Source organism: Mauremys mutica, chromosome 3, assembly GCF_020497125.1.
Source record: "Mauremys mutica isolate MM-2020 ecotype Southern chromosome 3, ASM2049712v1, whole genome shotgun sequence".
Classification (NCBI taxonomy): Eukaryota; Metazoa; Chordata; order Testudines; family Geoemydidae; genus Mauremys; species Mauremys mutica.
The window spans coordinates 128,652,550-128,667,308 of NC_059074.1; the positions used below are offsets into that span (position 1 = coordinate 128,652,550).

Below are 14,759 nucleotides of genomic sequence, written 5' to 3' on the forward strand. Positions count from 1 at the left end.
GCCTGATTCTGCCTGCCCCATGGCGGGGTAGTTCATTACTCCGTGTGTAGTTCTACTGACAGCAGAGAGAGTGCCTGCCGAGTAAGGTACTATTCAGTATGAGTGAGGGTGGCTAAACTGGTCCTAAACCTCACTGGTCCTTAGCTGTAAAATGGGATCACTAATACTTCCCTATCGCCAAGTGTCACTGAGGATAAACTGATTCATGTTTGGGAGGTGATATGCACTGCTGAAAAGCCTATAGCTTCCCCACCTCCAGGTCCTAGTAACCCCACCTGTTCTAGCTCATGGGATCATTCAAATGACGCCTGACTACTCAACCCAAAACACTAGGTGGACACTACTTTTAGAAGGCAGCACCTTACACACTGTGGAACCTGCAGATCGGTGTTAGGGAGGAGGATTTTCCAGTCATGAGTGCATACTGGCAGCTGGGGCCACTGAGGATATGTCTACACTGCAATTAAACACCCATTGCTGGCCCGTGTCAGCTGATGGGCTTACACTGACCACCACTCCCTGGTGGTCTAGTGGTTAGGATTTGGCACTTTCACTGCCACAGCCTGGGTTCAATTCCCAGTCAGGGAAAAATGACTTTAAACCAAAAAACCTTCACTTGCAGTGTAAACAAATCCATGGCTTTTAGGGCCCTAATGGCTAAGGCATTGGCTTCATAAGCCAAAGGTTGTGTGTTCTAGTCCTGTCTGGGGTGAAAAAAATGAGGTGCAGTTTAACTGTGGTGTAGACAGTTGGGCTTGGGCTTGGGCTGAAGCCCAAGTTCTGGGACTTTTCCACCTCACAGGGTCCTAGAGCCCAGGCTCCAGCCCAAGTCTGGATGTCTACTCCACGGTTAAACAGCCCCTTAGCCCAAGTCAACTGACATGGGCCAGCTGTGGCTTTTTAATTTCAGTGTAGACATGAAGGGCTGGGGCAGTTTCAACCCATTGCTTGTGCCAAGAGTGGCCTTGTGAGAGTCTATAGTTGGAGCTGTGCTTACTCTTTCCTCCCCCAGGTTGCAGGAGTTTGGTTTGTTTGAGGCATTTGAAGCAGCTCTTGCAGTATTTTCCCAGGTGCTTGAATTAGGGGTGCTTAGAGCAGGAAAGTTAATCTCCATAGTATTTCATTTGCTGGTTTGTGAAACTGGGAGCTTCTGCCCATTAGCTTGGTCTCCTTTCAGTTGTTTCATTCAAGGGATGGTCTCCCTAGGATGCAGGGAGTTGGTGGGGAGGAGAAGGATAGTCTTGTGGGTAAGGCACTAGAGTGGGGCTTAAGAGATCTGCATTCAGTCCCTGACTCCTTGTGTGACTTCAGCAAAGTCATTTAACCTGTGCCTCAGTTTGCAGTCTATGAGAAAGGGATAACGATACTTCCTTTCTCCTGTCATGTCTCTGTGGACTGGGGTAAGCTCTTTGGGGCACGAATGGGCTCTTACTGTTTGTGCAGCACCTGGCACAATGCAGGACAATGTAAGTGGGGCTCTCTGGGTGCTATCGTAACACAAATAAGTAATAACTGGATCAGTGTGGCAGACCTTTGCCCAGAGAATGATACTGCCTGAACTCCAGTATTGTTGTGCAGTGAACCACTCTGAGTTATAGATGAAAGGAGCAATCCAGTTCCCACTAAAGTTAATGGGATTGTTTCCACTGACTTCAATGGAAGTGGGATCAGGAACTTGCTGAGCGCAGGGGATTCCCTTCCTTTCCTGTCCCTCCCTCCCCCTTTTGACTTAGCCAGCAAAAGTGCATTTTTGTGCTTTGGAAAAGTCCCAAGGCAGCACACTCGCCAGCTCTCCTACTGCCCTTATGGCTCAGTGTACCATACTGGGAGAGGAAGAGGTCACTGTGCTGAGGGTGCCCTGGGCTGCTGACACATAAACCTCTGCAAATTTCCATCTGCACTCAGATCACAGAAAGGAACTTTGTAAAACAGGAAGTTAAGCAATGTGTGGAAATCTGCTTCCCCCACCTTCCTCCTCTACGGCTCTGGATAGTTTTGTTTCATTTATTCGCTGTGACCTGTCATTATTTCCAACAGAGAAACAACGGTATATGTGAAAATCCTTATGTTGGCCAGACAATATTCTGCCCTCAAGTGGGAAGTAACATTGTGAGAGAGATGGTGGGCTTGATTCAGATCTCACACCAGTTTTACGATGTTGTAGTTCCACTGACTTCAGTGGAGTTACTCCCAGTTTACACTGGGGTAGGTGTGAGCAGAATCTAGTGCAGGCTTTTTCTTTAACTCATCACCACTCCCACTTGTATAGGAGTGTGAAGCCACCCACTCCTTTTAGGGATCTATTTAGGGCCAGAATGTGACCCAGCTTAATATGGCATAGAGGAGAATACCGGGGGCAGAGGGAGGGGAGAATCCCACCATGCTCGAACTCCCTGCCTCATGGTTGAGGTGCTGGGGGAGACCAGGGACTGCTGCCCAGTACTCCCACCAAAGCAAGTGGCCAGAAAGGGACAGGAAATGGGGGGAGCCTTGGCTCTGAATCCCCAGTACGGTGGCCAGAAGAGTAAGCTGCACCTGGGAAAGGACATAAATCAGTTACTTATCTCTGGGAGCAAAGAAAGAAGCAAGTCTCTGAGGGTGTGTCTACACCGCAATTAGACAACCGCAGCTGGCCCGTGGCAGGCTAAGGGGTTCAGGTTGAGGGGCTGTTTAATTGCAGTGTAGATGTTTGGGCTCAGGCTGTATCCTGTGAGGTGGGAGGGTCCCAGGGCTCAGGCTGCAGCCTGAGCCGGAATGTCTACATGGCAATTAAACAGCCCTACAAGCCTGAACCCCGTGAGCCCAAGTCAGCTGGCACGGGCCAGCCGCGGGTGTCTAATTGCAGTGTAGACACACTCTGAGTTCCTTCTCAGTGATCCTCCTAGGGCAGCACAGCTGTGCACTCACCCTTGTACAAGCTAAGGGCAGGTCTACACTACACACACTGCATAGTGCCAGCATGGGCAGCGCTTAGGTCGCTGTACCCTGCGTCACTCAGGGGGGTGTCTTTTTCACACCCCTGAGAGCTGTAAGTTAGATTGACTTAAGTGGAAGTGTAGACCTGCCCTAAGACTGAAGCCTCATTCAGTAATGACTAGAGCTGACTGGAGAATGATAGTCCCATTTTGTGGCCACTTTTGAGGTTTCACAATTTCTTTTCATGCCCTATTGGACTGAAAACAAAACTTTTCCAATGTTTTCATGGCCCCAGCACTACTTGAGTGCTCACCTGCAATGTGAGAAACCCCACTGCAATTTGCTGCTTCAGGGCACAGTTTTTTCATCCAAGCTTATACCAAATCAGGTAGAGTATGGATTTGAACTTGGGTCTTCTAGATCCCCCAACTGGTACTCTACCCACCAAGTGCATGAGAGAGTCTCCTTCACCTTGCCTGTGCCCCAAAACCTTCTCAATGAAAGTGTTATGGAAACTGACCAGCTGCAATAAAGACTGGCTTGGAGGACAGTAACTGGTAGTTAATAACCAACTGGAGGAAATGAGGGCCAGAGGTAAAGTTAAAACTTTAAACCATTGATAAGATCAATGTGTGTGTGAAACTGTGCCTTGGGCAGTGCAGAAGGTGCTGCTGCTAAACAATAAGCCACTGGGGATATTCACGTATAGCTCCAAAGGTGCCTGCTAGTTTTTGGTGTCTGCGTGGATCCCCTGTGTCTGGCCCTGAGGACCTGCCTTTTTTTTAGCCATCATTATTGACATTATAAACCATATGAAATTAATATGTGAAGAAAACAAAGTCATGACTAGAAACAGGCCCAAACCAACAAGCTGGATCTGAACACCCTCATGTATCTAATGGACTGAAAAAAAACCTTGGATCAAAACACCTCAAGGTCTTAGGACACTTTCAATCTGTATATGGACTTTGCAGCTCAGGCCTATCTCTAAGGGACTAGTGTCTAGTGTTGTATTCCTTTCATCTGTGTTATTTTTCACAGTACCAGTCTTTTCTTACCAGTGGAAGCCCAACAATTGGAAAGCAAAGCTTCACTCTGAAAGTCCTGTTAGGGACGCAGTGGTACATTCTACAGCTGTGTGAGACTCAGTGGCTTGACTTTGCAAGGATTTCATGCAAATCTTTTCTTTGGTTTGGATTTATAGTTGAGCACTCATTGAGGTTGAGTTGGAAGTTTGGGTGCAGAGTACATTTGAGGCCTGTTCAGATCAGGTCTTTTTTTAAACTGAACCAGTTCCCCATTTTTCCTGCATACCCATAAAAGAAAGAGGGAAGGGAAGGGAAAGCATCTCCCTGTAGCTGTCTCTGGCTACAGGTGACTTACCTGATGAGTTACAGATATCGTAGGGGCTTGATTCCCCCACTGCCTTGCCCCTGGTGTGGTCATTCACACCTGTGCAGGGTGTAAGATGGTATAAGTGACTGGAGAATTCTGATCTGATAGCACTGTACATCAGCTCTGAACGAGGACCAATCACTACACAAGGTGCAAGTCAGACTTAAGATCTCCTAGCTAGACTGTGAAGTGCTAGAAGCCCCTCCCCCCCTCCAGAGGACCAGTGACCAGGATCACTCAATGACACTCTCACAGAGGGGATCAGGACTTTGAAGGTGAATCAGCTAGTTAGGAATCAGAAAATGTTTTCAGGAGCATTAATTGGAGGGAGATGAAAGCTATTGTGAACATCGCCCTAGCTAGGATTACTGAAAACCTCTTCTGGCCTTACGAGAGCTCATCTCCATCCCAAAACTTTCCTAGCAACAACTGAGTTTTTTTCCATAGAGCGAGTCAGAGGATGACACACAAGAGGAAAGCAAACAAAAGCTCAGGAAATGCTACATGTTAAATCAGGGATGTAGGAAAGGTGAGTCTAGAACGGAAATAACCGAAGGGAAGAGGGACAAGCATCAAACAGTACAGAGAGGGAGAAACTGAACAGAAGAAGCAAAGAACGAAAGGGACAAAATAGGAAGAGCAAGAAATAAAATACAAGAGGGGAAAACATGATGAGAGCTTTGAGCAGCTGCCCTGGAGCGGTAGAGGATTGTTTGGGAACAGTGATAAAATGCCATGTGTGATATCTGTGAGGAAACGGATGAAGCCACTCAACATAAATACGAGTTTAATATAAATGATAATGCTAGCAGTAAGCACATCTATTAGTCAAATATGCAAGACAGCTAGCCCATTGGGGGGAAGTTTCAGGTTGTGTGTCTGGTAATGGGTATAGAGAGGACAAAGTCAGCCTCAGCAGAGGGTATCATTGGCTAAACCATTGGTTATAATAGTGATGTGTGTGATTTCTGAAAGTTTGCTTTCCAAATTCTGTCCCACTTTAACTGCCGGTGCAGCAGGATTATCAGTTCATACCTAGACTAAGGCAGCTTTTCAGAAGATTGAGGAATGGGATGCTAATCAGAACCCAGTGCATAGGGGCCTATTGGAACTGGAGGCTTGTGTATCCATGAAAGGAGAAAGGCAGGGAAACAAAACACAAGACGGCCTCATTCTCTAGTGCCCCGCATCTTGTGTGGTCATTTGCACCAGGGCAAAGTGTATGTAAAACCCTACCATGCTGATTCAGCTGTGTTTTACACCCACTGTTCACTCACTTTGCACTGGTGTAAATTACTGCACCAGAAGCAGAACAGTGGAGAATCAGACCCAAATATCCTTTATTTTTAAAGCCTAGTGTCGCCTTCGTAAATCCCAAATACACATCCTCATGCTGCTGGTATCCTCAGTAGAATCTTCCACTAGAGCTTTTCCTCATGCTCTCTTAATCCCATAGCAAATATTTTGCTAGCTAATCATTGCACACAGAACTACCGCCTGATATTTTGTAACTAATAAAACTCATTTTCACAGCTGTGCAACAGATGGGATTTAAACGAAGAGCGCAGTTGCAGCGTATGGCCACAGCTCTATGTTGGAGAGGGAGCCCAGACACACCATGCCGCTGGGAAACATTGTGCTCCAGGCAATGTTGAGATCCACATGCTCTGCCATCTTTGGAGAGGATGCAGCATCTGCTCCCCGCTGCATCCCGCCAGCTCTGTGGCCAAGGTGTGTGTGTGCATTTGGAAGGAGCAGCAGCCCATGTAGTCAATAGGAGCAATAGCACGTTCACCACTGTCTGGCATTAGTGAGTAAGTGGGAAACTATGAAATCTGCTTTCCTGCACAACACAGTTCATTTGACTGTTATCCCATCCTCCCAACACACCTCTACTCCATTTGTCTGCTTTATCCACTTGTCACATCCTTCCTGACGCGAAAAGTCAGCTCCTCAGCTGGTGCAAATCAGCATAGGCCAGCTGCATTGAAGACAATTGAGCTAAGTCAATTTGCACTAGCTGAGGATCAGACCCCCCGACGGGATTGTCTCTGAGGCTTGCAGAGGCTGCTTTAGCTGCACGCAGGTCTAGGCTGAGGGCAGCAGATTTCTGAGGGTGGCAGATTGGTGGTGGCATTGGATGAGGTTCGGGGGCAGGGGGGGCTGCCCAAGGAAGGGGAAGGCTGCCAGCTAGAGCTGTAAGGACCAGGAAACACCCTCCTGGGCTGCCAGAGCAGTGCTCCCACCTCTTCCCCAGTTGCTCCCACCTCCGGTGCGAATACGTTTGTGGACCCAGCTTAGGCCCTGAGGGGCTCAGGGCTGGTCCTGGCGGCACCACAAGTGCTGCTGGGGCTTCAGCCACAAGCGTAGCGCCCCAGCCACTCCGTGTCATCACCCAGGCTGCACCTGCTGCTCTGTGCCCAGTCCCCACAGCCCTGCTGCCTGGGAAGCCCTTGGCCCCGGCCCTGGATGCCACATCACTGCTGCCACTTCCGCTCCACCGTGTCTGGGCTCGGGAGGCACTGCTGCCATGCCGGCTCTGAGCCCGAGAGCGAGGTGCTTGTTCAGAATGGTGCCAGGGTTGCTGGGGGCCAGGCTGGGGGAGCGGAGTGTGGGGGGCTGGTGGCGAGTGGGTGGGCTGGGATTGCTTAGTGCGGGGGGATGGTCATGCGGTGTGGGCTGGGCGGGGGGTGCTGAGTGCAGGGGGCTGGGTAGGGGCAGCGGGTTGGGATGGGATGGGGTTGCTTAGTGTGGGGGGCTGAGCAGGGGGTGCAGACTGTGGCTGCTGAATTCGGAGCCTGGCAAGGGATATGACCTGGGGTGAACTCAGGGTGCAGAGTGGGGATGGTAGGGGGTACAGGCTGGGGGTTGGAGAGCAGGGAGCTGGGCAGGGGACAGGTGATGTAGGGGCCAAGGTGTGTGGCTGGACTGGGGGAGCCACATACATGGCTAGGCCAGGGATGCAGGGGCTGAAGGGGACCCCCCCCACACACACACACACAAGGGAACTGGATAAATTCATGGTGGTTAAGTCCATTAATGGCTATTAGCCAGGATGGGTAAGGAATGGTGTCGTCAGAGGATGTAGATGGATGGCAGGAGAGAGATCACTTGATCATTGCCTGTTAGGTCCATTCCCTCTGGGGCACCTGGCATTGGCCACTGTTGGTAGACAGGATACTGGGCTAGATGGACCTTTGGTCTGACCTGGTACGGCCATTCTTATGATCTTATGTTCTCTGTCCAGTGGGAAGGAGCCTGCCACCCCCTGAGTGAAGGGGATCAGCCAACCCCCCCCCCAGCCCAAGTGACTTCATGCAGGGCATCGGGGGACCAGTCTGTGCTGCCTGTTAACCAGGCTGGGAGCTGCCCCCTGCCAGTGCCAGGGGTCATATTGCACCTGGGATCTGCCATAGGGCCTAGCCAGCTGCCCAAGGTTTGGGAGTGGTGGTGGCAACAGCAGCAGGGGAGGTGCTGGAAGTTCTCTACAAACTTCTAAGATGGTAGAAGGTGGGCCTCAGGTGAAGTTTTGCCTGGGGTGACAGATTGTCTTGAGTGGTCCCTGGTTATTTGTCTGTACAGTACTTAGCTCAGTGGGGTCCTGAGCCCTGATAAATGTTTCCAGGTACCACTCTAACTGAAATAAGCCTACGTGCAGTGATAATGGATACCTGCAATTCACACAGGGTTCAAAAAAGGCTTCTGGTATTTGCCCTCTAGCTTTTAAACACACTCACGTTGTGCAGGTGTCACCTATAATTACCATGTTACAGTACAGAATTATTGCTTAGCTATGCCCATTGTAAAATGAACTTCTTTACATAAAAATAGCTACATCAATTTCAGAACTACGAGGGGAGAAAAAAATAAAACCACTGCCCTAAAATCTGAATGTAAAATTAAAACAATTAATAAAAAGTAGCAATAAAACTGCCAAAGTATTGAATTATTTTTATTTTTGCGTTCACAATTGTAGTCACAATTTCTCTTCAGAAACACATTTTTGCTCAATTCAAAATATAGACATTCTGATAAATGATTGTGTTTTGATTTTGGAGTATCTGGCCCCGATTTTCCACTCTTTTAATACTTTTTTTACATCAGTGTAAGTCCATCGAGATGAAAGGTGTTAGCTCTGATTTACGCCAGGGTAAATAGAGAATAAGGCCCACTGTGTCATCTGGGGATACATCTGGCACTGAATCCACCATCCCACTCATGAGGGCATCACTGGTGGGCAGTTATGGGAACCACTTCAGTCTCATATTCAGGGCCTGATTCTGTGGTCTTTACCTCACGCATAAACCCCTTTGAGTCTAGTGGAAGGTTTGCAACCTTTTGTGCTAGGACTGGAACATTGTGGCCTTGCTACTATTTTTATCTAAGTGTCTTTCACGCTTAGGGTATGTTTACACTAAAAAGTTGACCTACCCGCCTTGGGTCGGTGGTGCACGTCCTCACCAGGAGCTGTAGTGTAGACACTGACATAGACAAGCAGCCTTAAGTCGTCTTAACTGTGCAGTGTAGACCAGGCCTTAGAAGAAAGTGATATAAATTTCCTAGCAGAGATGTGTCCAAGCCACAATGTTCAGACCTGGATCCAAATTTTCAACAAGGTCAGTGTGTTTGAATTTGGGGTTCTGGGTCAGACCCAGTTCTAATTCACTTACAACTAATAATAGCACCTGATCCCTTTCTTATGTTAAAGGCCAGACTAGGGACTATTATTTAATCACATTTTTAACATTCTTAGTTCCCTCTGAACTTTGCAGCTTTCCAGAGGGTAAAGTTGCAGGGCCATTAGGCTCTTACTCCATTGAGGTCCCTAATGTCTTGCCTGCACATCACAACATTGTGATTCAAATCTTACAACACAAATGTAACTTTAATTTATGCTCCCAAACAAGCTTAATCCATCCCAGACATAGTTCATTGCTTACTTGCGCAGATCTCTTTGGACCACCCATTATGTGCCACTGTTTGCATTCAATCTAAGCTATGCGTCAGGGTGGAAGTTTAATCAGAACTACAGTAACATGGGCAGATCAAGAAGAGCCAGCAAGAAGCTGCTTTGCGTCTTTCCAGAAGAGCTGCCAAGTGTTGAATTTTGTATTACTGGTAACTACCTCCTTGACGCTTGAACTCAGTCTGTTTTAAACTGCGTTTGCTTTAAACTGAAAGGCTGTATCTGTTTCTGCTCCAAGGCCCACTCAGTCTGTTGGTCACACTGGTCACTCCAAGACTGACCATTGTCAAAGGTGCCACTGCCATTGTTCCTAGGCTCCTAGGGGTCAGCTCATGTCAATGACGTTCCCAGCTGCACTGGAAAAGTATTTCAAAGTTGAACAGGGGAATCATTATTGGGTGTCAGGTAGCCAAAGGCATCGTTAGTAGGCTTTAAATTCTGGGCTGAGATCCCTGGTATGAGTGACTGACAGAACAGTACAGCAGTACTGCGACTGCTAATAGCAAAAATCCCCTACAGCCAGTGATGGGACACTAGATGGGGAAAGCTCTGAGTTACTACAGAGAATTCTTTCCCGGATGCCCAGCTGGTGAGTCTTGCTGACATGCTCAGGGTCTAACTGATCACCATATTTGGGGTCAGGAATGAGTTTTCCCCAGGTCAGATTGGCAGAGATCCTGGGTGTTTTATGCCTTCCTCTGCAGCATGGGGCACTTGCTTGTTTAAACTATAATGGTGAAGACTCTGTAACTTGACATTTTTAAATCAGGATTTGGGGACTTCAGGAACTTAGCCAGAGGTTAGGGGGTCTATTGCATGTTCTGTGGCAGGAGGTCAGACTAGATGGTCTTAAAATCTATAAGTATGTATCTCAGGAGTAATGGATAACCTTTAAAACATAAGTGAGGGCAAGTATCTGTTATTTTAATCCATTGTTTCAATCCCTTCCCAACAGAGTATGTGGTTCGAAGCAGTATAGTGTTTTAGAAGTATTTATCCTTCACCCCATACGTCTTTTGTTGTTTGTCCTTTGTGCTAATTACAAATAAAATGGTTAAGATCAGGCATCCTAGCTATACTCTTGTGCACTACCCATTCCATTTGGGGGGTGGGAATCAGATTACACAGTAAAGATCACAAAGACCAGATTAACAGGGAATCTATCTCTGCTAATATTTAAATCAACAAGCATTACAAAGCAAGGAATTAAAAATTCAGAAAACCCTCCCAGTCATCTTGATCACAGCTGCTGTAAAAGTCATTCTACAGGATTGGAAGGATTCCTCCCAACTAAATATTGATCCCTGGACACATTCAATACTTACAACATTCAAATTTGAAAGAGTATATGGTTTGAAAAAACAATAAGATGAACATTTTTATGTATTTCGACTACATGGTGGTCTGATTATGACTTTTTGAATGAAACAATAGCCACTTCATACTACAAGTATATGTTGTAGTGTACAGCTGTGTGACCCAATCCTATCCTGTGTGCATGTGTAGTACACATACTAGACAGACAATAGATGATGGGAAGGTAATAAAGGCTTTATTGGTGACTCTGGGAGGGCCACATTACCCTAGAGAGGCTATGACATGACACCCTACAAATATTGTCCTGTAAATATGTTGTTTCATCTACACCTTCCACACACATAACAAAAAGACAGTCCCTGCACCAAAGAACCTGTGTATATGGGCCCTTAGATCTGTGGATGATATGGGCAAACACAGGCTGATGAGTGGTTTTGCATAGATCATAAAAAATTTGCTGTTTCACAGTTTTGCCCCAAAACAAGCTAAAACTCAGGGGTTCTGACTGAGTTTTGCACTGAGGTCAAATATCAGTAGAATAACAATATTTAATTTCAAAACTTAATTCTCTATTCAGTAAATTTGTGTTTAAGTCTTAAAGGTCATTTTGGGAACAATATGTTTGAGTTCTGCAAAGCTACCGATGACACATGTTGGTTAATTTTACTTCAATAATAGGATTGTGCAGGTAAAGCACTCTCTGCAGGGAAAAGCATGAATGATTTCAATGCATCCATTAAGTACAAGTGCTCAGGACATTCATTAAGAAAATCCTAAGAGCTGCACTGAGAGTGGGAGTTGAACAATGTGATTATGGGCCTCCAGGAACATCTGGTGTTTGATTTAACATCAGCATTTGGGATTGCCAATGTTAGTTTGTATGTGCAATTGCCTATGGAGATGGAAGAATGTCAAATGTTCCTGGGCAATCATCAAATCACAGTAATATAGGACTGGAAGGGATCTTGAGAGGTCATCTAGTCCAGCCCCCCTGCACTGAGGCAGGACCAAGTATACCTAGACAATGCCTGGCAAGTGTTCTTTAAAAAAATCCTATGATGTGGATACCACAACCTCCATTGGAAACCTGTTCTAGTGATTAGCTATCCTTATAGTTAGAAAACTTTCCCTAATATCTAACCTAAATCTCCTTTGCTGCAGATTAAGCCCATTACTTTTTGTCCTACCTTCAGTGGCCAGGGACAATAATTGACCACCATCCTCTTCATAACAGCCCTTAATATATTTGAAGACTGTCATCAAGTCACTTCTCAGTCTTCTTTTCTCAAGACTACACATGACCAAATTTTAAGCCTTTCCTCACAGGTCAGGTTTTCTAAACTTTTATCATTTGTGTAGCTCTCCTCTGGACACTCTCCAAGTTGTCCTCATCTTTCTTAAAGTGTGGAGCCCAGAACTGGACACTACTCCAGCTGACGTCTCACCAATGCTGAATACGTATCTTACATACAACACTCTTGTTAATGTATCCCAGAATATTAGCCTTTTTTGCAACTGCATCACATTGTTGTCTCATGTTTAATTTGTAATCCACTATAATCCCCAGATACTTTTCTGCAGTATTACCACCTAGCCAGTTATTCCCCATTTTCCAGTTGTGCATTTGATTTTTCCTTCCAGAGCATAGTACTTTGCATTTGTCTTTATTGAACTTCATCTTGTTGATTTCAGATCAATTTTCCAATTTCTCAAGATCATTTTGAAGCCTAATCCTGCCCTCCAAAGTGCTAGCAACCCCTCCCAGCTTGGGGGCATCAGCAACTTTACTCCATTATCCAAGTCATTAAATTAATGAAAATACTGAATGGCTCTGTACGCAGGTGAACCTCGGTGGGACCAGGGCCGCCCAGAGGATTCCGGGGGCCCGGGGTCTTCGGCGGCGGGGGGCCCTTCCGTTCCGGGACCCGCCGCCAAAGTGCCCCGAAGACCCGCGGCGGACCCCCCGCCGCCGAATTACCGCCGAAGCGGGACCCGCCGCCGAAGCGCAGCCCGGTCTTTGGCGGTAATTCGGTGGCGGGGGGGGTCCCCGCCGCGCGTCTTCGGGGCACTTCGGCGGCGGGTCCCGGAACAGAAGGGGCCCCCCGCCGCCGAAGACCGGGCTGCGCGGCGGCGGCGGCGGCGGCGGGTCCCGCTCCCACTTCCCCCCCCCTCAGCCTCTTACCCGAGCGCGTCTCCGGCGGGGCCTGAGCCCCGTCCCGCTCAGAGCCGCGTGGTGAGGGGGTGGGGCTGTGAGCTCCACGCCGAGCGGAGGCAGCTGCCCCGCCCCCTCCCCACGCCGCTCTGAGCGGGGCGGGGCTCAGGCCCCGTTGGAGCTCCCAGTCCCGCCCCCTCCCCACGCAGCTCTGAGCGGGGTGGGGCTCAGGCCCCGTTGGAGCTCCCAGCCCCGCCCCCTCACCACGCGGCTCGGATCGGGGCGGGGCTCAGGGGCTCGGCCGGAGACTCGGCGCTTGATGCGCTGAGGCTCCAGGAGAGGGGCGGAGGCGGGAGCCTCCGCTCTTCTCTTGGGGGCCCCTGCGGAGCCCGGGGCAAATTGCCCCCTTTGCCCCCCCCCTCTGGGCGGCCCTGGGTGGGACCCCACTAAATACATACTCCCAGTTTAACAGCAAACATTGATAACTACCCTTTGAGTCCTTTTTTTCAACCAGTTGTGCACCCACATTATAGTAATTTAATCTAAATCACATTTCCCAAGTCTGCATATGAGAATGTCTTGTGGGCCTGTGTTGAAAACCTTACTAATATCCAGGTTTGGTTCTAAAATATTTGACTTGGAGCCTCTCTATTGACCATTGTTTGAGCTGATCATTATTGAGGGTCAAGGATAGTCACCGCATTGCCCCTTATGACCTACAATAGTCATTGTTTGATTCTCACTTAGTGGCACAATCAGAGCACTTGACTAGCTGACTGTTCCAATGCCTCTTTTTGAAAGAAAGAAAGAAAGATGTTGCTTCAAGCCAAAATGAGAAAGATCCCTCCATTGCTGTTGGTCAAAGGGAAACCTCTTTGATTATTTTTCAGATTAAGGCTTTATAAACATGTAATACCTCCATAGTCTGGATAAGCCCATGCAAATGTTTAGATACTTATAATCAGAACTGTATTTGAAAATACCTGAATCTTCTAAAGTCTCCTACCTTATGTCTGTTCCCTTATTCACCATGTCCCATCTTTCCAGCTAGAGTTCTCTCCCTTTTCCCAACCCCATTTACTATAACACTCTTTCATCTAAAATCCTACAGGACCTCAAAATCAGGTTTGGGATAAAGGGAAGTGTTACTGGGTATGTGATTCACATTGAACAATGTTTTAGAGGGAGTTGACCATAGAAATGGTTTGAATACACGTATGTTTTTCTGCATTTCTCTTCCTCAGCTCCCCAATCATAGAATCATAGAATATTGGAGTTGGAAAAGACCTTGGGAGGTCATCTAGTCCAGTGGTTCTCAAAGCCAGTCTGCCGCTTGTTCAGGGAAAGCCCCTGGCAGTCCGGGCCGGTTTGTTTACGTGCTGCGTCCACAGGTTCAACCGATCACGGCTCTCACTGGCCACGGTTCACCGCTCCAGGCCAATGGGGCTGCGGGAAGCGATGCGGGCTGAGGGAAGTCCTGGCTGCCCTTCCCACAGCCCCCATTGGCCCAGAGCAGCGAACCACGGCCAGTGGGAGCCATGATCGGCCGAACCTGCGGACACAGCATGTAAACAAACCAGCCCGGTCTGCCAGGGGCTTTCCCTGAACAAGCGGCGAACTAGCTTTGAGAACCACTGATCTAGTCCAATCCCCTGCTCAAAGCAGGACCAACACCAACACCAACTAAATCTATTCCTCATGTCCATTCCCCTGTCTTCTACAAATATTGCTAGATGGATCATCCTGGTGAGGAGTGGGTATCTTCCATTCACCATTCCTCCACCTATTCTACTTCCCTTTCCCCTTCCCACAGCAATCTTCATCCCTCCTCAGCTGTTAATGGAAGGAATTACCTGTGCACAAGGTACTCTTCAAAACTCACCCTCTCTGTGTTCCTTCCTTCTAGAACAGTTGTTTTTTTCTGCCCTTAGCAATCAGGCTCCCTACCTGCAGAACAGGGACTTATAAATATTTAGCAGGTGATGTGTTAGAGTTCAGCGTGGCTACCGACCT

The 14,759-nt window shown here is 47.9% G+C and overlaps 1 non-coding gene across 1 annotated transcript; it reads left to right on the forward strand.

Annotated features, from left to right (window-relative positions):
• The first annotated feature begins 516 nt into the window (after positions 1 to 516).
• On the forward strand, positions 517 to 588 carry TRNAE-UUC. Its single transcript has one exon. It is a non-coding gene; the product is annotated as a tRNA-Glu (tRNA).
• Positions 589 to 14,759: the final 14,171 nt, after the last annotated feature.